The sequence below is a fragment of the Panthera tigris genome, chromosome A2 (assembly GCF_018350195.1).
Source record: "Panthera tigris isolate Pti1 chromosome A2, P.tigris_Pti1_mat1.1, whole genome shotgun sequence".
NCBI lineage: Eukaryota > Metazoa > Chordata > Mammalia > Carnivora > Felidae > Panthera > Panthera tigris.
The window spans coordinates 15,815,746-15,841,481 of NC_056661.1; the positions used below are offsets into that span (position 1 = coordinate 15,815,746).

General features: G+C 52.2%; 1 protein-coding gene across 3 annotated transcripts in view; it reads right to left on the reverse strand.

Annotated features, from left to right (window-relative positions):
• Positions 1-21,523, reverse strand: part of XCR1 (X-C motif chemokine receptor 1) — a 38,639-nt gene extending 17,116 nt beyond the window's left edge. For 2 of the 3 annotated variants that reach the window (XM_042978760.1, XM_007088411.3), the window contains exon 1: positions 20,704-21,523. The gene's annotated coding sequence lies outside the window, so the exon portion shown is untranslated. The remainder of the gene's footprint in view (positions 1-20,703) is intronic. The other variant, XM_042978759.1, reaches the window with a different exon arrangement.
• Between the last annotated feature and the right edge of the window lie 4,213 nt (positions 21,524-25,736).

The window sequence follows — 25,736 nt, forward strand, 5'->3', positions numbered from 1 at the left end:
ACAAACATATTCATAACAAAATAGGGAAGAAATACTCATAATAATGATAGTTCTCACTTCTGTATCTTGTCACCTGGTTATTTACAACTACCTTCTTCCACTCCCTGTTTCATATTCCCCTTGCCCTCAGTGAGCACCTCACGGGGTCACGGGTCTTTGCCTGGGGGGTGACCCACACCTTCATACCTGGAACCTGGACCATTAGCATTCCTGCTTGAATTGGGTTGTTGTGGTTTCCCGCTGACTTGAATCACAGGACGTGGTCATACGTGGCAAGAGACAGCCTAAGGGATCTCCTGTACTCCAGACACAGTCGTTACTTCTTCTCATGTGTAGTAGCCGATCGGTTTCCTCTTGGTGGCCAGGACCAATCACCCAGCCAGCACAGTGGCTCCCTTCTTTGCCTGTTGAGTCAGAGGCAAGAGGATCCCAAAGCGGCCAGGTGGTCGCCTCAACTTCCGGGCCAGTGGGATCGCTGTTGTGTCCTCTGGTGGAAGTGTGTGCAGCATGGCCTCAGGGCTCTCCCACCCCTGCTCCCTCCCCCTTTAGCCTTTCAGGAGTTCCCCCCAATAAACCTCTTGGACGTCTAATCCTTACTCGGTGTCTGCTTTTGAAATTCCAAGAGAGCCGGAGCTCACGGGCCATCTGGGGATCTCTTCTCCCTTCGAGCTGGTTCCCACCAGCGTGTGCTGCACTTGTAGGAATTTTGCGAGCTGGCTGCTGTCATGAGGCTAGCTTGAAATCAGCCCTGGTGAAAGTATTTACACCTCAGAATTTGACAAACGCTACAAATCAGGGCTCTTTCCTCTGGAGGGCATGTTGTTCAAATTTACCAGCACACCGCTGCATGGAAGGTTATCCCTGTCTTGGGACTGTTCCCGAGAGAGAGTCCCCCCGGGTTGCTATCCTAGGTGGTATAGGGCTAGCGTTCAGGATGCCGGTAAGAGACAGATGGCCCTCTCGACAGGGTGAGTGAGGACAATTCAAGGAAAGGGCTTTCCCCAGAGGTGTGGGCAGGGTGTAAGGAAGTCAAACAGCAGGGGTGAAGTATTCCTGATCTAGCAATAGGGGGCAGCTGCCGCCGATCGATCGGATCGCAGGAGGGAAGGCACAGGAGGAAGCGTCACTGAAGGCCCTGGAGAGACCCGGAGCCCTAGGAGAGGGCTGGCTGCTTGACGCGGGATGTGGCCTGCGGCTGCGGAAGTAGTCATTTCCACCCCTTGCCCAGCAGGGAGGGAGCCAGAGGAATAAATACACCGGCCTCTTTCTCCTCGCCTCCCACACCACCAAACTCCTGCTGGAGCCTTCCGCTGCTGCCAGCAAGGAGGCAAGAGGGGCTGTTGATGAAGCCCAGGCAGGTGGACGGCAGAAGGCAGACCTGGAGGGACGAGCGTGAGAGTCCCCGTTCCGAGCCTCGGGCAATCCATCCCAGTCCAGCCTCCTTGGGTGAGGTTTGCACTCGCCACACACGCTGTTTCCATTTGCACGAAGGCTCTCTTGCTTCCCCACCTCCCGGTTCATTACCACCCCTCCTTGGCTCAGACGTCACCCTTTTGAACATGCCAGGCTCTTTGTTGATTGTTTGCTCTGGTCCCAACATTTTTATCCAACGGTGACTTGTTTGGCACCGTTTGGCAACATTTTTATCCAACGGTGGCAACATTTTTATCCAACATTTTTATCCAACGTATGGCAACATTTTTATCCAATGGTGACTTGTTTGCTAGTCATAATACTAGGAGCCAACATTCCTGGGCACTTAACCACATGCCAGGCACCGTGTAACTATGTTAGACTTTATTCTAGGCTATAGCCTCCATGAGGGCGGGGACCATGCTCTGCATTGTTCGTGTCTCCATCTCTCTCGGGCCTAGGACAGTGCCTGGAACATACGAGGAGCTCGACACACATGTGTGGAGTAAAAATCCCCACTGTGAGCCCGGCAGGTGTTTCCTAACGCTTTTGCAATATGGGAGATGAAACATGGCTGAAAACGTTTTACTGCTCTTTCCATCGGGAGGTGAAGTCTAATGCACCTCCCTGAACGTGGGCCGGTCTCGGTGACTTGCTTGACCGACAGAATGTGCCGGAAGTGACATTCTGGGGGTTTTAGGTTGTAAGAAGCCTTGCTGCCTCCAGCTGGGTCCCTTGGAACATGCTCGTTGCGAACCCTGAACCGTTACTTACAAAGCTCAACTGCACGCGGCCGCCAGGCTGGTGAGGCTGTACGTGTAACGTCTGGTGGTTCCAACTGAGCTCAACGATCAAGCCTTTTCTGCTGAGGACCAGACATGGGAGTGAAGCTGCCTCAGAGTGGCCCATCTACCAGCCCAACAGCACCAAAGGGGTCTCTGTTGAGGCCACATGAAAAAGAAACCCTGCTCACGGGGCGCCCGCGTCTCAGTCGGCGAAGCGTCCGACTCTGGATTTTGGCCCAGGTCGTGATCTCACGGTTCGTGAGTTTGAGCCCCGCATCGGGCTCTGTGCTGACAGCGTGGAGCCTGCTGGGGATCCTCTCTCTCCCCCGCCCCTCTCGAAATAAATAAATAAACATCAAAAAAAAAAATTTAATTCGAAAAAGAAAAGAAACCCTGCTCAGGCTCTTGAGCCACAAAATTATGAGCTATAATTAAAGGGCTCTTACTTGGGGCCTCTCTCTATGGGGGGCTTTATCGCACAGCAACGGTCAGAGGACACGATATCGGTTAGGGGGAAGTCCCCAGCCTGATTTTCCATGTCACCTCTCCCATCCCACACTCTTGGGTTCCCCTCGAAGACTGTCACCACCAGGAGTCCTGCAAACTCTCCAGAAACTTGCCTTTGATGTGGCTCGCTGAGAGGTACCTTTTCTAGTTAGCTTCCATTGGCAACACCGCCTGGAAATCCCCCAAATGCAGCTCCGCCTGCTCTCTGGCAAAGCTCCAACGGCCGCGTTGTCCCGGGCCACCTGCCGCATCATCATGCAGCCCCCTCCAAGCTTGGGGGCTTGAAATCACCGGCTCCCGGGTAGAGGCCCTTTTCCTCTGAAGCCTGCTGTGCCCATCCGACCACACATGAACCTGGTTAGACAGTTTCACACTGAGAGTCGGGGAAACACAGGTAGCCGGCTGGGGCCGCCCCTGGTTCTGCTGTCGCCCCGCTCACTGGTCACACCTGTCCCAGGCAGAGCGAAGCCTTGCTGGAGTCCCCGGATATTTGTCCGGGCGGCACTTGGGAGGGCGGCCACAGGCTGCCGCGAGGGGACTGGAGCCCGGTGGGTGTGCTGCGACAGCATGAACAGTTCCGGATGGAGCTTCTGAAGCTTTCTGGAAGTAGCGAGGACTCGACAGACATTTAAGAAGCTGGAGGGCTCTTGGCCTCTCCAGGGCCTCTGGAAGGGGCCGCGTGGGGGCGTCCCTGGTGGTGCTCGCGGCATTTGCCAGCTCATTCTGAGCAGGACGTCTACCCTCTTCTCACCCCCTCATGGCTCTTCAAACACACGTGGGTGGACGGGTGGGTGGGGGTGACAGCATGCCTGGCAGAGGTCACAAGAGTTTGGAGAAGGGGAAGCCCAGGCAGCGTTTGTGATGCAGCCAGAAGGGCACGGCAGGTTCCAGACCTCGTAACGTCTTGGCCGCTCCCTGATGGTCCCAGGGCTCGGCCCTCCTTTCTGAGCGGGAGATCCGTGTGGAAACTGCACTATGTACGGCTCACGATGAATGCAACCCCCGAGGCCCTCCTCGGTCCTACAGAAACAAGCTCTTCGGGGGGAGTCTGGCCTCTGCATTTTGAGCAGGTGGCTAGGTGGGCCAGAAGAAGGCAGGTGTGGGGATGCATATCATGGGCTCTGGGGTCCGCCTGGAGGGCTCAAACTCAGACCGCGGGACACAGGGGCCGCGTAATTTCGGTGCCTCAGTTTCCCTATGCACACCACAGGTAATCACAGCATCAGCCTCACTGACTTGTCACGGGGATTAAATCAAGGAAATGAGTGAGGCCCTCAGAACAATGCCAGGCGAGTGCCCCGTAGCTGCCAGCTCCGGGTACCTGGATGGGGGAAGTGAAACGCAAGGCAGGAAGCTGTACCTTCAGAACACGGTCAGATCTGGGTACACGTTTGAATGGAGGACAAGAGCAAAAAACACGCAGCCGCACCACGGGCAGAATTACGCCGTGAGCCTTCATTTTCGCAGCCAGCCCCGGCTGGCATTACTCCAGGTGCTGGGTGTTCAAAAAGGAACAAACCGTTCCCTGCCCTCGAGAGGCCCGCGGGCTCACCGACGCGGAAAAGGACCTTCGGAGGCGATGTGCTCAGTGTGATGTGAGGGAGAGACTCTAGACACAGCAGCCTTGGAGAGGCGAGGAAGGCTTCCTAGAGGAGGTGATGTCAAAGGGAGATCTGGGGGATGAGGGGAGGTTGTCCAGGGAAAAGAGGGCTGGATGCCGGGTGTAGGGACGCTTATGCAGTAGTGCATATTCTGGACCATCCCGTGATTCGGAGGGGGGTGGGGGGGGTTGTGCATAAGAGGCAGTGCTGTTGGGGTTTGTGGCTTGAAAGACGAGCAGGTTCTGCTGGTCGGGTTGAGTTGGCTCGCCCAGCGTCTTCAATTCTGGCTAGCTCATCTCACACACTGTGCATCCTGACCACAAAAGTCACCTTGTCTCTCTCCTCTCTCTCTCTCTCTCTGTCTCTTTCTCACCTTTGCTCAAACAAACTGAGGGTTACCAGAAGGGAGATGAATGGAGGGGATGGGGATTAAGGAGGGCACTTGTGATGAGCCCCGGGCCGTGTATGGAAGTGTCCAATCACTATACTCTGCACCTGAAACTAATATTACCCTGTTATGTTAACTACCTGGAACCTAAATAAAAACTTCTTTATTTTTTTAAATTTTGTTTAATGTTTATTTATTTTTGACAGAGAGAGACAGAGCATGAGCGGGGGAGGGGCAGAGAGAGAGGGAGACGCAGAATCCGAAGCAGGTTCCGGGCTCCGAGCTGTCAGCGCAGAGCCCGACGCGGGGCTCGAACTCACAGACCGTGAGATCATGACCTGAGCCAAAGTTGGATGCTCAACCGACTGAGCCACCCAGGCGCCCCAAAAACTTCTTTTAAAAAAGTCACCTTGTGTGTCATCGAATAACACTCCACCTGGGTGAGTCAACCAGCACACTGTTTTGGTGCTCAGAGAATGAAAAGTCACAAAGGTCCAAATCCCTGCCTTGAGGAAATGTGTGACCCCCTTCAAATGGAGGAGTGTTAAATAATTTGGGGTCCTCATTTCAAAACCACCACATGGAGACTCAGGGAGGATGTCCAGGAGGTAATGACACAGGCTAAGTCTGGAAAGGTGAGTAGGAGTGAACAGAGAGAGAAGAGGAGGGAGAATGTGGCATCTGGGGACCACAAATGTAGAAATCAGGAGACAGGAAGCCCTGGGACTGGTTCAAAGGACTCTAATTACAGCCCAAGAGGAGAAAGTGTGTCCTGGCAGGAGCCGTGGGAGATGAGGCAGGAAAGGGAGGCGAAGCTAAGGAAATTCATCCTGAATGGAGAAGTGAAAGGTTTTAAGCAGAGAGGATGCTCTTGGCTGCGAGTGATAACTAAAGTGGCTTAAGTAACGGCAGGCTGTTAATTTCCCAGAGGAAGATGATGCTAGGGTGGGTGCAGTAACTCAGCAACGTCATCAAGAACTAGGGCCCTTTCTGTCTCACGTACCAGCCTCAGCACCTCTGTAGAACCATTCCTCATGATCGCAAAATGGCTGCTGTGGCACCAGGCATCATGGCTTGGTACAGCGTCCGGAGCGGGGGATAAGGAGGCATACGTGTGAACAAGTCACTCTCATTCGGAGGAATTTTGCAATGTCCGGGGGGGCATTTGGGGTTATCACAACTGGGAGGAAGCCGTTGATATCTAGCAGATAGAGGCCAGGGACGCTGCCCAACAGAATAGACTCCCAGGAAAGAAAATTATCCAAGTGGCAACAGCACCAAGGTTGAGAAACCCTGGTCTAAGCTGGCTGGGTGCCTTTGGCTTATAAGGGGAGGTGAAGTTGCCTCCCCTCCCTGTGCATTTGAAGTGTAGAGCCCAAAGATCTTCTTTCATGGCTGGGTTGCTGAGGAACCCTAGACACTGCCAGATCTGTCAATGTGTTATCAAGCTACAACCATAGGGGGTTCCAGATAGATTGAAATGTAAGAAGTAACAGCAGAAAAAACAGGAAACAGAAATAGTTATCAGACGGATGGGTAAAGACTTACTTATATGTTTATATATGTGTTGCATATCATCATAAACACAGTGTATCTATGAGCCTCAGCACATAGCGTTCGAGAAGGGCATTATTATCTGTCGCGGGTGATGAACTGCTTTGCAGGACACAGCTTTCTTTCACTCTGATACATTGTTAGTTCCTGGAATTTCTGTTCCAGAGTTGTGTCTTTGTTTCCTCTTCAAAGCGGAATGACTGACCCGCCACCATAGGGGCAGTGATGGTGGGGAGTGGAGGAGGGGGGGAGGATTTTGAAGGCAGGTGTTACCAATGTACCAGAAATGCACCTTGTCTACCGTCAACCCAGACCCTGAAATGTTTCTGATACTTCCGCTGGGGGTTTCTGGTTTGACCTAGTTCTGACTTGATACCTTTTTCCTAAACACCTTCCTTTTCCTGTTTCTTGTTTACCGTGGCGGCTGCCCCTTAGCCTTGTTTTGGAAAATGAGCCCTGCTGATTCAGTGTGGGTGTCAGTGGATCACGGGCATGCGTGTGTATCCATGTGTGCAGGGGTCGGGGGCTGGGGAGGGTTCACCTCTATTTCCGTGTCAAGACAAGTTAGCGGACAAAGCTCTGGGCTCCTTCGATAACAAAGACGAACTTGGCTTCCAGCACATCCTTACTGTGAAATTAACAGCTGCGAAGAATATAATAAAATCGAATATGTAAAAATAGTAAAGCAACTTCCTGCTCCTGAAAATCTTCACCGAGGAAGTTATTGGAAAAGAAACAACAGACTTTAAAATAACCCAAAGATCAAAGAAGTCTCAAGGGGAATAATAATAATAAAAAAAGCACACAGAATGGAATAAAAATGAGTCAGAAAGGGAGCACTGAGAGGGAAATTCATTGCCAATTGCTTGCATCAGAAAAGAGAAACTCGCTCACAGAAATAATCTAAGCCCCAATCTTAAGAGCCCGGAACAAGAAAAGCAAAAATAAACTCAAAGTAAGTAGAAGGAAGAAAAATAAAGAGCAGAATAATAAAATTGAAAACAAAGACAACAGAAAAATGAAACAAGAGTTTGTTCTTTGAGAAGATGGGATAAAAGTGATACAACTCTAGAAAGACTGACAGAAAAAACGAGAGAGAGAGAAAGGCACAAATTGCTAATATCAGGAACGAAACAGATGTCACTACAGACCTTGCAGACATCACAGGAGAGTAGTCAAATCCTACAGACAACTCTACAACTTGGATGAAGCAAACTGATTACACAGGCTACCACAGCTCCCCCAAAATGAAATAAATTAACCTCAATGGCCTTGTGACTTTTAAGGAAATTGAAGTCATAATTTAATCTAAAAATTTTTTTATGTTTATTTCTGAGAGAGAGAGAGAGAGCGCACCAGCAGGGGAGGGACGGAGAGAGAAAGACACAGAATCAGAAGCAGGCCCAGGCTCTGAACTGTCAGCACAGAGCCTGAGGTGGGGCTCGAACTCAGGAACCGCGTGAATGACCTGAGCCGAAGTCGGACGCTTAACCGACTGAGCCACCCAGGTGTCCCTGATGTCATAATTTTAAAACTCCTGAGAGGGGAGCCTGGGTGGCTCAGTCGGTTGAGCGTCCGACTTCAGCTCAGGTCATGATCTCGTGGTTCGTGGGTTCGAGCCCCGCGTCGGGCTCTGTGCTGACAGCTCGGAGCCTGGAGCCTGCTTCGGATTCTGTCTCCCTCTCTCTCTGCCCCTCCCCAACTTGCGCTCTCTCAAAAATAAATAAAACGTTAAAAACAATTTACAAAAACTCCTGAAAAAAAAAATCCCCAGGTCCAAATAATTTGGATGGGGAATTCTTCCAAATGTGCAAAGAAGAGTAAATGCTAATTTTACATAATCCCTTCAGGAAAATAGAGGAGAACATTTCTCAACTCACGTTGTGAGGTCAGTATTACCCTATACCCACACGAGACAAAAAATAGTACAAAAGATACATAGCAACGAATACAGTAAAAGCATTTGACAAAATTCAACACCCATTCATGATCAAACTCTCAAGAACCGGGGATGGGGGAACTTTCTTAACTTGATAAAGAACATGTGTAACAATGACCAGCAGCTAACATCACACGAGTTGGTGAAAGACTGAATGTTTCCTGGTAAGACTGGGAACAAGACAAAGACACATGCTTTTAACACTCTTATTCAGTATAGTACTGGAAGCCCTAGGCAGTACATTAAGGCAAGAAAAGGAAATAAAAGGCACACAGAATGGGAAGCAGGAAATAAAACTGTACCTGTTTGTAGGTGGCATAATAATCTGCATAGAAAATACCAAGAATATCCAAAAACAACACAAGACTGTAACAATTCCTAAGCCAGTAAAAGAGTTTAGCAAAGTTGAATATAAGATCAACACATATGGGAATGCAAGCTGGCGCAGCCACTCTGGAAAACAGTATGGAGGTTCCTCAAAAAAACTAAAAATAGAACTACCCAATGACCCAGCAATGGCACGACTAGGCATTTATCCACGGGATACAGGTGTGCTGTTTCGAAGGGACACATGCACCCCCGTGTTTATAGCAGCACTATCAACAATACCCAAAGTATGGAAAGAGCCCAAATGTCCATCGATGGATGAATGGATAAAGAAGATGTGATATATATATGCAATGGAGTATTACTCAGCAATCAAAAAGAATGAAATCTTGCCGTTTGCATCTACGTGGATGGAACTGGAGGGTATTATGCTGAGTGAAATTAGTCAGAGAAAGACAAAAATCATATGACTTCACCCATATGAGGACTTTAAGACACAAAACAGGTGAACATAAGGGAAGGGAAACAAAAATAATATGAAAACAGGGAAGGGACAAAACAGAAGAGACTCTTGAATATGGAGAACAAACTGAGGGTTACTGGAGGGGTTGTGGGAGGGGGGATGGGCTAAATGGGGAAAGGGCACTAAGGAATCTACTCCTGAAATCATTGTTGCACTAGATGCTAACTAACTTGGACGTAAATTTAAAAAAATAAAAAATAAAATTAAAAAAAGATCAACATATAAAAAGCAATTGTATTTCTTTATGCTAACCATAAACACATGGAAAGCAAAATTAAAGTACAGTACCATTTACAATCTCTCAGAAAAGAAATATTTGTGCATACATCACCAAAAGGTGTATAGAACATGGATGCTGAAAATTACAAAATGTTGATGAAATCAAAGGAGATCTAAATAAATGGAGCGACACACCATGTTCACAGGGTGGAAGATTCATCACAGTAAAAGTGTCATTTCTCTCCAAAACGATACGTAGTTACAATGCAATTCTGTCAAAATCTCTTAAGATTTTTTTTGTAGGCATGCACAGGCTTATTCTAAAACCGATGTGGAAAGTAAAGGACGTAAATGGCTAACGCAGGAAGGCAAGGCAAGGAATAGGAAGGAAAGAAGGAAGGAAGGAGAACCTCGATCTGAATGTTGGACTTTTCACACAACTTAACTCAACATGCATCATGGACATACTCGCATATGTAAAATTAGAAAAACGTAAGAGATGACTTGGGGGACCTACAGCTTGGCGAAGGGCTCTCAGACATAACACCAGAGTGTCACAAGCCTAAGACAGATAGATCACACTCCAGCAAAATGAAACACGTTTGCTCTGCAAGTGACCCTGTAAGACCAGCCACGGACTGGGGGAGAATACTTGCGAACCACATAGCAGACAAAGGATTCTGCATATACACATTCGGGATATGCAGAGGATCCTTGACCTTCAGTAGTAAAACAAACAAACAAAGAAACAATTCAGTTAAAAGTTGGCAAAGGACTTGAAGGGACATTTCACCGAAGAGGATAGACAAACGGCCGACAAGTGCACGAAAGGACATTTCACGTCGCCAGCCGTGAGGGAAGTATGAACGGAAGCTGTGAGGAAATACCACCACATACCTATACGAGAGAAAATCAAACACAGTAACAACACCAGATCCCGGCGAGGATGTGGACAAACTAGATGTCCCCCTGCGTCGCTGCCGGAAAAGCAAAAAGACACAGCCCCCCTGGCAAAGAGCTCGGCAGCGTCTGGCCACCCCTGAACACACACTGGCAAAGACTCTTGGGCATTGATCCCAGACAAACAAGCTTTGGTCCTCCTACTGCTCGGCTTTAAAAGCTTCAACGGCTGTTGACTGCCCACGGCCGTGGGTTTACAACTGCAGAGTACTGGCGTGTCCCTTATGTTGTACCAAACACCATCTCCAGGCGCTTGGCCCAGGAATCCTGATGCGGGAAGGTGGCGGGGAGGGGGCAGGGATCCCCACGTCCAATGAGCTCAGCAGGTAACCAGGCCGCGCGAGGGGTCTTTCAGCTCACACGCTGAGAAACTCAGACTCTGGCTCTGTTCCTGGGCTCTAAGTGGACCGTGAATATCCTGCCGCACAACAAAAACCTCTGCTCGCCCGTCCCAGGACCAGGGTGAGGCAAGCGAGACGCCGGGGGGGGGGGGGGGGGGGTGGTGTTTAAGGAGGCGCTCACTCTCAGGTGCAGGCGGGTGCTGAGCTGGCTCCTTCCTGGAGCTGGGGGGGACTGTCCTTCAGTTTTGCACCTTGGACGCCTCCGCCCGGTCCCGGCCCTGCTCTCCCCACAAGGCCTTGGACAAAACAGGTTTGCAGCAGCTTTATTCGCTATAGCCCCAAACTGGAAACAACCGAAGGTCCATCAACAAGTGAACGGACCGCCAGATTGTGGTATAGTCATCCGACGGGAGAGAAGTCAGCGATGGAAAGGAACGGGCTACTATTACGTGCAACAGCGCAGAAGGCTGTCACACACAGCATGCTGAGTAAACACCCACGAGTTGATTCAGAACTGAATGGAACTTGGGAAACTCGGGGAAGGATAAATCTAACCTGCAGTGGTAGAAACTCTGGGAAAGACGAATCTAAACCACACTGACAGCAAATCGCTGGCTGCCTGGGGTGGGTGATTTGTCTAGGAAGGTGGGTGATTGCAAGGGCACTTTTGGGGGTGTCAGGAATGTTTTCTATCTTGACTGGTGGTGGTCACACTGGTGTAGACTTGTGGGAATGCCCGTTTAACGGGGGTACTTTTCATCGAATGTGAATTACCCATCTCCGTGAAGCTGATTAAAGAAACAAAGAGTCAGACTGAGCTTCCGACTCTCGATTTCGGCTCCGGTCATGATCCCGGGGTCAGGGGGTCGAGCCCCGTGTCTGGCTCCCCGCCGAGCGCGGAGCCTGCTTAAGATTCCCTCTCTCTCCCTCTACCCCTCTCCCCTGCTTACATGTATGCTCTCTCTCTCTCTCTCTCAACATATAAAATTAAATTAAAATAAAATAAAGTGAAACAAAATAAAACCAAATAAAAAAATTTTTAAATAAACAAAACAGAAAAACAAAGAGAACCCCCAGCTGTCCCACAAAAGTCTGAACCCCGGGCTTGGCAGGGAAACTTCTCTTGTCGATGGGCTCCAGGTACCACCCCATCTAGTAGGAAGAGCCTTGGTGAGGGGTCAGAACACCTAGATCCTGATGCCGGTTCTCATAGGAACTGCCTTGATGACCCACGGGTCGGTCATGATGACCTCCGAGTCCCCGTTTCCTCCTGGGCCGTGTCTACTTCGTGGTACAGACCCGGCCGAGCCCTGGTCATCGCTCAGGAATTTCTACTGGTTCTTGGATGGAGACTTCCCTCTGTGCAGCCCTTTGAATTCAGGTGCCGAACGGCTCTGGGAATATGGGACTTGCACAGCAATCAGGTATACGCAGATGTAAGCTACGGACATCGTTTCTTTTTACCCGAGTGAAAATCGGAAACTCATAGTATCAAAGGCTGATGAGAAGGGAGAAAGCTTCACTCTGGGGGGCGGGGGGGGGGTCCTCATCCAGAGACACTCCGCACAGGCCTCAGCAGGGAGTTGGGGAGACGCTCACCGCAGCGTCGTGTTTGATGGCAAAGAAATAAAATGAAATAAAATAAAATAGTCTGTCACTAGGGGATGAACATATACAGTGTTGATACGTGCACACATAGTGACACAAAGCAGCAGCCAGAAATGGGTCTCCGCGGCTGCAGCTCAAAAACATGATGTCGAGTAGAAAGAAGTATTCCGGACCGTGTTTGTGGCACAGTGTCATTCAGGTCAACTAAACGCATGCACACTGGGGTTCTGTGCGCCCAGGCAGACTGCAAAAACGCTCCAGGCACGATTTTGAGGACGGCTCGGGTCCAGAACCAAAATCGCGTCTTCAGAGCCCGTGGTTTTTGATCTGGGCTACACTGAATCCGCAGGGGAGTCTGAAGATGCTGACGTCTCACAGCCAGAGATTTCCGGTTAATTGGCCTAGAGCGGGGATCTGGACCACCAGGATTTTCCTTTTTTTTTTTTTTTTTTTTTTTAAGGCACGTCCCCCCCTCCCTCCCAAGTGTGGCCAAGATCGAGGTGGCCCAGGGGCTTAGATTTGGTAAGTAAAACGACTGCTCAGGAGAGTCCTGTAATTTAGGCAAGACTGGGAGGCACAGCTATAACACGGAAAAGATACTCCCCTTGTAGAATTGATGGGCTAGACGTGATGTTGGTCATTGGTGGCCATTCAGTGGCTCAACAAACGGTAGGCATTATTTTGAAAAAAAAAATAGATTATTGAAATCATCAACATCAAAGTTGAAAGGTAGAATTGTGAATCCTGGTAAGTTCAGCTACTTCCCTGGGAAGGAGGGAAGCTTCTTACAAAAAAAAAACAAAAAACAAAAAACTTTTTAAATGTTTATTTACTTATTGAGAGAGAGAGAGCGAAAGCAGGGGAGGAGCAGAGAGAAGGAGAGACAGAATCTCAAGCAGGCTCCACTCCGTGAGCACAGAGCCCGATGCATGCGGGACTTGAACTCACCAACCGCGAGATCGTGACCTGAGCCGAGAGGAAGAGTCGGACGCTTGACTAACTGAGCCATCCAGGCGCCCTGAGGGAAGCTTCTATATTGGTAAAACAGGGGGCTGGACCTCCCCGGTGCCAAGTGTCCCCAACCGGGTCAGGAAGCTGGCTTTCTTGGCAGTCACAAGTTGAAGATGTTAGAGAACTTACTGTGGGCCACTGCCCTCTATTGAAATAACACTGTCACTTCTGAATAGAGGATACTCAGACTTGCCACGTAATTCCCCTTGAACTTCAACTCACTGAGGAAGGGGCTGACCCCTGTGTGAGCACTCACAGAAAATACTGCCCCTTAAAGGAATTCCTATAATCATAGCAGCTAATACATGACCCCTCCTTACGTCTGTTCTAAGCATTCGGCATACGTTAATCCTCACGTCAAACACAACTCATCACACTGCACACGCAGAGGCAGGGACTATTATCATGTATGTTGTATAGACGGGGGAACTGAGGCACAGAAAGACGGGGTAACCTGCTGAAAGTCACACCCCCTCCGGGAGCCAGCAAAGCTGGTTCTGGAGTCTACTCCTAACCAGCTCTGCTCTCCTGCCTCTCGAATGAATGACTCTGATTCCTTTGATCTTCTCATAACAATTGTTCGGCAGCTGTATCGTTGTCCCAGTATTTTTCCCCCCACTCAAAACACCCTCGGGTCTGTGCTCCACCCCCTGGTATGCCCCGCTCCTTCACAGCAAAATTCCTTGAGGGAAGAGCCCACAGCCACTCTCCCCAGTGTTGGGGTTGCCATGCGTTCTCACGCCCAAATTCCTCAGGAGTCCCGCGTCGCCCTGCTTCTCTAATTTGCGTGTGCTCTCCCCAAATGGCCACCCATTCCCTTGGATCATAATCCTACACAAGGCCAGCCTCAAACCGAGGTAATGCACGTGACAGTTCACAATGCAAAGGCATTTTCAGAGCAACTGAGACCTTGGCTAGCTGTCACGAACATCTCACGGTGCGGGAAAGGCCAGATGAATTCACGACCTCTGCTGTCACGCTCCTTCCCCTACCTTCACGCCCTTGGCTGGATGAAGCCCCAAACACACATGGCTTCTCGGGGGTTTTCCCCACACACTCCCCTGTTTTGTCCACCAGGAGGCAGTCTTCTCCCTTTACAGGCCCCCCTGCCTCCCTCTTCACCAGCCAAGTACACAACGGTGGCTATTGAGCGCTGGGTATGTGGATATGAGTGAACTGAGATGTGCTTAAGTGCACATTGCACACTAGACGCTGAAGATTTAGTACAAGAAAGAGAACGTAAAATATCCTATTAGCAAATGTAATAAACTGACCACATGAAATAATCTCTTAGATATACTGAATGAAAATTAACACCACCCATTGAGTTTTAGATTTTTAAAAACGTGGCTGCTAAAACATTTTAAATGGCATATGTGACTCACTTTACACTTTGATTGGACAGTCTTGGCTTAAAGGCTCCCTCCCAATGGCAGACTCTAGGCGGGTATGCAAAACCCTAGGGCTCTAAGGAGCCCAGTTTGAAAACCATTCGCTTGACTTTACTCTTGAGGAAACTGAGGCCCAGATTGACTAACAACTTCTCCAAGATTCTCCAAGTGATGGGATCTGGGGTTTAGATTCGAACCCAGGCACCCTGACTCTATGATTTTTTCCTCTCCGTTGTGGATGTCCTCGAATGTCGCATGGGGAATCAGGCACAGGGCCCTCTGCCGGGTCGCTGAGGTCCTTGATCGTGATATGTCACCACCTCAGGTTCTCTCCCTAGCTCCCATCTGCGGGTCTGCTGTATGCCAAGGGGCTGCCCTCTGCGGCTCGGGCATTTTTCTGCTTCCTGCTGGGAACCGCAGTCCGTGCTCTATGGCTCTACCCGGCGGCTCCCTCCACACTATTGACAGCCTGACTGGGGACCAGGAACACGAGCCAGGACTGCTCAGCCCTCCCCATCTTTTTATCTTGCCTACCCTCTTGACTTGCCCGATCCTACTCTTACCCAGGGGCCACAGTAGCTCTTGCTGGAATAAGTCCGATCCAGCTGGAAGGATGAGAAAACGGCCACGTAGGTTGGCTAACTGCTGACCCATGACCACCACGCTGGTCACTACGGGAGGCTCATGGAGCCCACAGCCCAGCCTGCGGACGGGTGACCAGCGATCACACGGCCAGTGATTCACGTGGGAACCGACAGCACCCCTTGCTGGGGTGACTTCTCTAAAGTGGACACATGAATCAGCAGCAGAGACACTGGGAGGCAAGGCTGACCCTGAGTCGTAGTCCGGGACCTTCCGCGCTCAGCCCCAGCACCGCAAACCTACTTCACCACAGCCCAGCAGAATCACAGCATCGCAGGTCATGGTAGTCTCATTTGTGGTAGGGGCTGGCGTCCAGAAGGCGTGTGTGAAGTGTGTGTGTGCGTGTGTGTGTGCGTGTGTGCGTGCGTGTGTGTGTGTGTGTGTCCGCCCGGGTGAGAAGACGTCCCCGTCGCTGGCTTGTTTCTCATCATGGGGGCCCTGTGTGAGGGGGAACAGTGGGTCCCAGCCAGTCTCCCTCGCCTGGATTCCCAGTCGAGTTGCCTTGCGGGTCTAGGCTCCGAGCCCGGCCGGGCCCGCTCAGTCAGCTTGCTGTGTCATGCCCACAACCTCATCTCTCCCTTCTCTGGGGCCAAAGTGGGGACTAGCTGAATCATGAGGCCCGCCACAGATCAGCAGGTCACACGGTGAGGGCTCTCTTCCCTGTTCCGCCGCAGCTCTAGCTGTGCATCTCTGGGCCAGTCACTGTCCGTCTCTGAGGCTCTGTGTCTCAGAGGATGTTTCTCTTCATTATCTATCACTTAAAAAAAAAAAAAAAAAACCTCCTTCAAAACGTAGTGTCTTAGGCACTGATCATCTCACGTTGTTTCTGAGGCTCAGGAATTTGGGAGCAACTCGGCCGGGGAGTCTGGGCTCCCGACCTTTCATGGCAGGAGGGCCAGATGTCCACTGGGGCTCTCATCATCTGAAGGCTTGACTGGGCCTGGGGGACCTGCTTTCCAGACGGCTCTTTCACGCGGCTGCTGGCAGGAGCCCTTGGTTTCTTGCCACTTGAGTTTTGAGTGGGAGAGCTGGCTCCACCCAGAGTGAGCAAATCGGAGACAGAAGGACAGAAGCCACCCTATCTTGGATGTTCTGGCCTCTGAAGTCAAGCCCTGTCACCTCTGCACTGTCCTATTTGTTACCCAAGGCAACCCTGTTCGAGGATGTGAACGTCAGAAGGTGCAGACCCCCCCGGGGGTCACCTTGAAGGCCGGCTGCTGCAATAACAGTTGTATCTGCCCTGCCCATCTCACGGGGCCATCGTCGTGAGGTTTTGTTTGCACACCCGCTGCAAGGAAAACTAATAACCAGAGGATGCATCTACTAAGAGTCAAGGCAGAGGCTGCTAAAAACAGCTGTAAAAGGGGGCGGGACCCTGAGGCCATCAGAGGAGGCTCCGCGAGGAGCACGAGGGGGACCCGGCTGGGAAACTGGGTAGCTCAGAGGACTCCAGCCCCCCTTGTTGTCCCGTATGAGGGCGCAACGTGGAGACAATCGGGACTGAGCGGCAATGTACCCAATGCATATGGGCGCTCACCACAGGGAGGCTTTGCTCATCCACTCGTGTTCTCTCCACGGAAAACAGGTGGGTCACAGTCTCAGGAAGTCCAGGAGGGAGGCTGATTTGTGCCTTAGCCCTTAGCTGTGACATTCAGCTGAGTTAGTACGCTTTTCACCAACTACAGCGGGCTGCATAAATGTGAAGGTCCGTTGTCATTCCCTCCGGGCAAGACCCTGCCAGATCGTTCCTCAAAGCATCTCTCCACCCAATTTCTTAAACAGCCACAACGAGAAATTAGATGTCTTCAGGGTTTTGCCACGATCGGAAACCACTGCTCAAAGTTGACCCTAAATCTTTCCCTGCTCGTTGACGCCCACTTTTCCGCGTGGATATTCTGGTTACTCCTGCTGTATAATAAATTGCTTCAAAACACAGGGGTGTAGAACAGCAACCATTTTATTTTGCTCATGGTTTGGGGGGGCGGGGGTTAGGAATTCCGAAAAGGCTCCGCTGGACTCTTCACCTGTGGGATCTCTCATGAGGCTCACGGTATGATGTCACCTGAGGCCTCAGTCATCTGAAGGTCTGCGGGGGCTGGATGGCCGACATGGCACATGCACAGAGCCGGCAGGTGAGGCTGGCCGCGGGCTGGAAGTTCAGCCGGGTGGTCCGCGTGAATGCCTATCCAGAGCCCCTCCAGCATGGCGGGCTCAGCCTAGTGGGGTTTCTTCTATGGTGCTAGATTCTTCGGCAGCTAGAGAGAACTGGAACCTGCATAGCCTTTTGGGAAGGCCGTCAGGGTAATTTCTCCCACGGTTCCGTAGTTACACGCTCCCATGGTCCCCTGGGATAGCAAGCGAGTTATGAGGTCAGCACAGACTTAAGGGGATGAGAATTAGACTCCATTTCCCGATGGCAGAGTGGCCATGGGCCTGTGGGGTGGGACGAGTCGCTGTGGCCATCTTTAGAAAGTGTAACCTTCCACAAAGGATGACAATCGTTTCCCATACTCGGAGGCTTTGTAGAGAGTAATCCACGAACGACCCATTTCATGGAGTCAAAGACTATTTAGAGCTGAGTAGAGTCTTAAAGATTCTCTAGTTCAATCACTTTATCTTCAGATGAAAAACACTGGGGACCGAAGAGCTGAAGTGGCTCGCCCCGGATGCAGCAGCTGAGCAGAGGGGCAACAGCCCTGGGAATCCCAGTCTCCTATCCACCTGTGCTCCATCCTGCCCTTGGCAAACTCTGGTTGTGGCTGGTATCGTTCCTCGTCCTTCTTCCTAAGGGGAGGAGGGTTTTGCTCAGGGAATCTATCCTGCCCACAAGGCTTATGAGCCTCAAAGGGAGCTCACCCTGTGGTGTTGTGCCGTTCACCCCCAAGGTCAGCATGGCAGGAGCCATTTTGCTACCAGCCTGCAAATGAAGCCACCATCCCGAGAAAGGCAGAGTCTAGAAGCAGAGTCTAGAAAGTCGCTGGAAAGTGAACTGCTGCTGCTGTTGCTGGATGAGGTCAGCCGCAAGCCTGCTGTATTAATCTTTCCATTTTGTGAGTCAACAATCTCCTTATTGTTGAAGCCACTTACAGTTCAGTTCCTGGTGACTTGCAGCTGAATGCATCCGAGGTGAAACCCTTCCGTTGGGGGGATTAGTCCCGACCTTAGAAGGGGCAGGTAAGGAGATGTAGCTCAACACTCTGGGCTTAAGCTTCAGTTATGGCCAGCGTATGTGGCCCTGAACTTGGTTCAGACGGTCTCCGATAACTGGGATTTTCTCTCACTCTCTGAACCCAGTCTCTACCTGGAAGTGACTCAGTCCCTCCAGAACCCACTCTTGAGCCTCTGTCATTTTCAGTTCCTGCTCAGGGCTGGGGTCCTCTGGTCTTCCAAAATGTCACCCCAGTGGCTACGGTGCTATAACCCACAGTTGTCCAAGGTGCCCTCCTACCTGTCACCCATCTTCCTGGATTTTGGAGGATCACCGCTGTTGGGACCTCTGTGCTGAATGCTGAGTTCTGCCCCCAATGGCACATGACTGACTGGACCCCAGTATCGGATGCTCACCCGGTTTAGGACTGTTGTTGTACCGTGCACAGTCTAGACACCCAGTCCTACCCTCCTGGACTGGACTTCCTCCCTGCACCTGCAGCAGATAAAGCCTGCCCCTCTCACAATTCCCTTTGTGCCTTCATGAGGCAGTCTCCTCGTAGATCTTCCTGGCAGACGCTCTTGAGGGGGAAATGCTTCTTTTGGGCCGTACAACATCTCATATTTGCGCCTGCGAATCTTTCACAGTGCACGAGGCTCATGTTTTATCATACTGTCTTTTTCCCTTCTGGTTGGGGAGTCAGGTCACATGGGGGAATTTTGAAAGCAAAACAACAAAATCCATTTATATCAGTTCTCACTAAGATATGTTTTGTTTGAGGTCTCTGTTTACACCCTTTGTGGCCCCAGATGATCCCTTGCACTTGAAAGTATTGCCTGCTTGCTAAAAAGAAGTCTATTTTCAGGGCAGAACTCATTCTGAGACTTGCTTTTATGGTAACCTCGGAGCAAGGTTACAGGGGAGTAGGGGACTTTCAACTCCTTTAAATAATGACCGCTGTTGGTATTAACCAAAGGAACCGCATGGTTACCCATGACTTAACTGGCTTAGGTCAGTTCTAACGCTGGAAGTAGGAGATACACATGCATTTATGAGCAGTGGGGAACTTGCTAAGGATTTCTGCCAGGTGGAGGAGGGACCAGGGAAACCACCTCACATGTATGTGTCCAGCAAGTCCCTGGAAATCTTCCTCTGGGCTACCGTGGCATGTCCCCTCCTCTTCCCTGCCCTTTTGCCCACAGCACCCAGCCCCACTCCGCCTTCTTCCTCTTTCACGTTCTGGAAAAACTCCTTCCCTCTGCAGAAAAATTGAGCTGCCAGTTTCAGTAGTGAACTTCTCGAGGCAACTTTCACGCCAGCTTCGTAGTCTTTGCAATGACCTTGAGAGTGCTGATCAGTGAAAACAGAGGGTGATGATTCAATGTTCTTGATAAAGACGAAGCTGTCATGCGTTCTAATCTCTCTGAATTTCCTGGTAGTGGTTCCGGCATGTCAACTATGGATGGAAGGCTGGCAGGCTTGGTTTCCAGGCTCTGAGGCCGCCTCCTTTCTGCAGGTGACACAGGTGGCATCACCCCCGTGTCCCCTTCTGCCAGGTCTCTCAGGAGGCTGCAGTCCAGACTCTGAGGCTTGAATCCGTGGAGCCTCTTATGAGCTCTGGTTCCAGCTGGGCTCCAGTTCTGGCTGCAGGGTCTTTGCCTCGTCCCTTGGGACTTCTCTCTCCCTCATGAAGCTTGTTCATCCCCCAGTCTCAGTGTGAATGGGCCCTGCCTTTCACCCAACACCCTTTCCCATGTCTTTGGGGGTTGGATTCCTGTCCCAGCCTCCAGCCCAGCTGGGACCCTGAGACTTGATGGATACCAGATATTTCTGATGAAACCTGAAGGGCCCCTGAGCTCGCAAGAGCACCTCCCACCTCCCGTTTTTTTGTTGTTTATTTTATTTTTTTTGAAAGAGAGAGAGAGAGACAGAGACAGAGAGAGGGAGGGAGGAGATCCCAAGCAGGCTCCCCGCTGTCGGCATGGAGCCCCACGCAGGGCTCAAACTCACAAACCGTGAGACCTGACCTGAGCCAAAATCAAGAGTCGGACCTTAAGCCAACTGAACCACCCAGGCACACCCCCGCCTCCCAGTTTGGTTATGTACAACCACGGCGTTCCTTTGGTTAATATGAGCAGCTGCCATTGGTTACAAGAGTAACTCCCGTTCTCACCCAACTACATGTTGGGTGACTCCCGCTACATGTCTCTGACCGAATTCCTCCCCCACACACTGCCTATCGAGTGGGCACCTATCAGTCACACCGTCTCCTGCGGGCTTGATGAAGTCTAAACTCTCCGTTGCTCAGGGCGCTCCTCCAACATGGCGCACCATAGAAGGTCTCACCTGAAGCCGATGTGACAGTACTCTCGCAGCGGGATTGGAGACCCAGCTGGTGAGACTCGGGTTGGCCCCCATCCTCCGGAATCAGCCGCTGGACACGCAGGCGGTGGGTGGTCAACACTCCTAAGTGGGAGGGAGGAAAGACTCCGTAGATTCTAACACCCCGCCCACGTGTTCGTGGGGTTTCTCGGTGCTTCACCAACGAGGACCCATCCCTCCATTCATGACGCCAGCTAACGCCACCTCTGGTATCCATCAGAGAGACGGCGGAAGCACTGTGGGAGCCCCTCTGGGCTATGGCCTTCTGATTAAACTCTAATTACCACCCCCTGGAGTTGCCCTCCTGGGGGCAACTGGCCTCCCTGAGAGTGTAGATGAAGCGGTACAGACTCACATTCGGATCGCTCTTTTGGCGCTGAAGCATTTTAAAGTAAATTGCACCCCGCCATTTATCCCAGCACCGGGGCACCCCGCCTCTATCCTAATAGTAACAAACAGCATTTCTGGTTTACAAGATGCCATCGCACAGCTTTCCACCCCTTGCAAAGTAAGCGCCCTGAATAATCTCCAGCCTGTCCACCAAGGAGACTCCCGCCAGCGAGGGCTCCGCACAGCCCCACGGCATCTGCTTCCGCTTCCGGGTCGCTTTGCAGCAGGCATGCGTCGCGCGAGGTGCCTACATACGATGGCGCTCTGGAGGCTTCCTCCCCACGCCAGCTTTCCTGGCGGCCACGTGACCGCATGAGCATGTGATCTGCCCAGGCCAATCATAGTGGCCTCCTCCTTTCGGCCAAAGTGGCTGTCCAGGGAAGTGCACGTGGCCTGGCAAAGCCAAGCAGGAGGCCTCCTGGTTCTCTCAGCCCAGAGCTGGGAGGGGAGGCTGGGATTCTGGCTGTTTCACCGCTGTTTGCTCTGGTGACCTCGGCCTGGCGGGGACAGCTCCATCGCGAGCATGAATCTGACGGTCGGGGCGAATCAGAGGCCTGGGTCACGACGGCCTGAACGTGGCCTCCCCACCAAATTCACGTGTTGAAGTCCTGATCCCCAAGGGGACGGTATTAGGAGGTAAGGAGGTTTGGATGACGTCCTGAGGGTGAGGCCCCCCAGGACGGGATGAGTGCCCTTCGGGGGCCTGCCCTTCTCTGCGCCCACGAGCGCTCAGGCAGAGCAGAGCCCATGGGAGGGCGGGCGAGGAGGTGGCCGCCTGCAAGCCCGGAGGCAGACCCTCCTCGAGAGTGAGTGTGCAGGTGCCTTGGCCTTGGGCTTGCCCACCTGCAGGGCACAAATGCCCGCTGTCCAGACTGCCCCGTCTGTGGGGTTTTGTGCATGGAGAGAGGAAGTCCTCACGACCGTTGAATCTCTAAATCCAGTCCTCCCTGGGTCCAGCTGTACCTCTGTGCGCATGCGGTTTGGCTGTGCAGCCCACAGATTCCCTTTTTCGCTCACGCTGGTTTAAACTGAAGTTTCTAATGAATTTTTCCACCATCAGCAGCCAGTAGCCGCTTGACAGCTGCTTTCACTCCTCCCGGGAGCCCCGTGCTGCTGGCCTTCCGGCGCTTGTCGCTCCGGACCAGTCCCCCACCCTGTCCTCCTGAGGCGGCTCCGCATGTCCCCATCCTAACCTGAGGGCCACCTGGGCCGAAACAGAGACCCCAGCACTGCAGCGCGGTTGGCTCGTGGCCGGCACGTCCGGTAGACGTCCGTTCTTGGGGTTAGCAAGGGGTGCTCGCCTCTGGGCTTGCCCGCGGCTAATTCACACACACTGTAGATCCGGGAAGTCCCGATTAGGGATTTTGCTTTCGTGTTTTCAAAAGTTATGTGTCCAGGCGAGGTATCACACTGTCATCCTCTTCAGGCACCATTTCTGCCTCCTGGGAACGACGTCCTCCCCCAGGACCTGAGGCTCATCCTGTCCCCTCAGCGCCGGCCTACTCTCCTTTCCTATGTGTCCCCAGGCCCCAGCGTGTGCAGCGTGGCTCAGTCAACTGTGATCTCCAAGGGAGGCCTCATACTGTGGACGCTCAGCGAGGCCCACGTGTCCAGTGCGCCGTGCCCATGCGAACACCCCGGCCTCACGTCACGGGTGACTCACCCCAAGCTGTGGGCTTGGCGGGCAGGGCCCTCTCGATCTCTGGCTGCACTTTCCACGCGGAGGAAGCCAGATAGCATCACGTGTTGGTGGTTTGTTTCCATCTCGCTGATCGAGAGCTTAAAAGCAAGAGATTCTGCCGTATCTTCCCTTCTTTTATCGATCGGGGCCAGGGGTCCCAGGGCAGCGGGTGAAGGGTGTAGACTTTAGTTTGCTCATCTGTACACCGGACCCACTAGTCAAACATTGCTTTGCACCTCACCTCCAACGGGACTGAGTACCCTGGACGTGCAGAGGAGAGACTCCTGAGAGCGTCAGGGCCCTTGAGAGAAGGGGGTTTCCTGAGAGGGCAGTGATGTCTGGCGTGACAGGCACTTTGGGGCCCACGTGGGCTCTTGACTTCTCTCGTGGCCTCACGGCTGCGATCTTTCCACATGTCGCCCTCCCTCTCCTCTCACTCCCGGGGAGAAAATCATCTGTGGTCCCTCCAGCCCCGCGTTCCAGAGGGAGCCGGTCTGCCCGGCAGAACCTGGAGACGTCCCCTACTCTTCATTATCTCTCGGGGGACACAATCCTGGGTTTCTCGCCCGACACCTCCCTGCCTAGACTAGGGCCAACATGTCCCAGCCTTCCTTGCACCTGCGGGTGGCCACGTGACCGCGTTCGGGCCAGTGATTCATACAAGTGCAAGTTCTCCGTGTGGCTTCCAGGCTGTGCTTTTAAAAGGAAGAGGCGCGTCATCCGGGTCCTTTGCCCTTTCCCGCCTGGCAGAAGGTGGAAACGCTGTGAGCCCCCCAGCACAGTGCAGGTGGGGACGGGGCCACAGTGGGCAGAGCGACAAGATAGAAAGAGCCTGGGCCCCTGACACCTTTGCGGACTGGAGCGGCCACGCCAGCTTAGACCTACATTTATTTCAGCCATGTCGTTGGGATTTGGTTTCGGCAGCTGAGCCACGGTTACGTTTAGAAAAGCGGTATCGCCTTCAAGCCGGAGTTCCCAGATGGCCAGCGGGATGGAACACCATCAGGTTGGACATCCCAAAATGCCGGCCCAGTGGCGCTGGCAGCTGGGGACGTCAGCCACAGGAGTTGGTGGCATCGTTAATAAGAGGCCACGCGTGTGCCTCTTTCTGTCCTGTGACTCCACGTCGGATCCCCTGGTGAGAGACTCTGGTTGGCATAGCAAATGCTCTCGCCTTGGTTTGGTCGGTTCCCCTTGCATCAGGTCGCGTCATGAGCCACTAAGCAGTTTATGGTGGGGTGTCCACTCCCGGTCCCCTCGGCGGGCACCCTTGTCTAAGCATCACCCCAGAACTGCTTTCCCTAGGTGGGTGGGTGGGGCTATAGGCCACGTAATTTCAGTTAGAGGGGACATTGGGCGTGAAGAAAAATACCCAAAGCATCAAGGACTTGTCAGCGGCCACGTCCGGTGATTCTGGCAGATTTAAGCGCCGGGCAGGTTCTCTTCAGAGCAAGAGAAGGGACCCAGGAACGGGTGAGGCCAGGTGTCAGGGGCATGAGCCAGGGGCGAAGCTGGGGCTGGAGCATGCACTGCAGTGAGCAGCGAGAGAGGACGAAATATTGTAGCTAAAACATCGCAGCGAGGAAATCTGTTCTGGGCGCCTGAGGAGGCTGTCAGGGCCCCGGGAGGAGGCCCACTTCTTGGGGAACAAGATAGATCTCATGCCTCAGAAGCATGACTATAGTCAGATTCCAGCCCATAGACCAGATTCCAGATTCCAGCACTGTATAAGAATCCAATCCACTCTGCCCGATTCTTCCTCCTTCTTTCCCTGCCGTCAGAACTTTTTAAAATTTATTCTCGCCATGGCTCACCAGCCACCCAGACGATGCACAGTGGAGCCCGACCTCTTCCTCCTCAGAATAACCGCTGGAAAAAAGAGGCTATCAAGGTCATGCTTCTCTGCATTAGGGTTTCACAATGGTGGTGAGTGACTGGAGAGATGGAACCGACATTCTAATTGCCCACCAGCCACCCATTGTCTCCTTTCTTAGGAAAAGAAACCCAATTTTAGCCTCTCTGCAGCTCGGGGGTGGCCAAGCAGCAATGGCCTGCAAGAAAAATATTTTGGAGAAGCTGGCTTGGCCGGAAGAACCACTCTTTTTCTCTCTCCTGCTTCTTCCCCGTTGCTGGCTTGGAGCACAGATCCTTCATCGCCGGCAGCCATCTTGGATCACAAGGTGATCTTATGGATAGAAGCCACCCCTGAAGAGGGAGGAACAGAGAGGTCAGAGTCAGACTCTCTGATGCTGCTATGGGTCCCACATAGCTGGGGAATCAACCTCCAGGTTTTTGGTACCTAAGGGAGGAAGGAACTTCTGCCCTGTGGAAGCCCTCACTACTCGGTGTGCTTTGTGGACCAGCAGCGTGGGCATCCTTCAGGAGCTTGCTAGGAACGCTGAACCTCAGGGCCCGCCCTGGACCTTTCGAATTCGACTCTGCCTCTTCACGAGGTCCACAGGTGTCATGTTGTGCCCACGGTGGTTTGGGAAGCACTGGTTGAAGCCACTATTATCGTTTATCCTGATGTTTGTAGCTGAATCTCGTCCTTGTGGATAGAGAAGATAATTCTGGTGCAGGGTCACCAAGAAAATGAGGCTTCTGGGAAGCTCACCAGTGTGTTCTCCCACATCTCCCTTCCCTGCTTCCAGGAAGAGCATGCATGACTTTCTAGAAAACCCCCATTTCCCCACATCATACCACGAGGGGTTTGGGGAGCCCTGACCAGCATTGTCCTGGGGCTCAAGTTCTTGAAAAGCAAGGTTCTTGTCAGCTGCAATTACCTGCACCCCAGCCTCCTCTGTCTCCAGACCCAAGGGTTTCAGAGGACAGATGATGGCATTAGCTCAGAGGAGGTAGGTGAAGGGGCCCACAGTCATTCTGAAACCTTAAGGCATCACAAAATAGATCATCTTTCCCGGAAGCC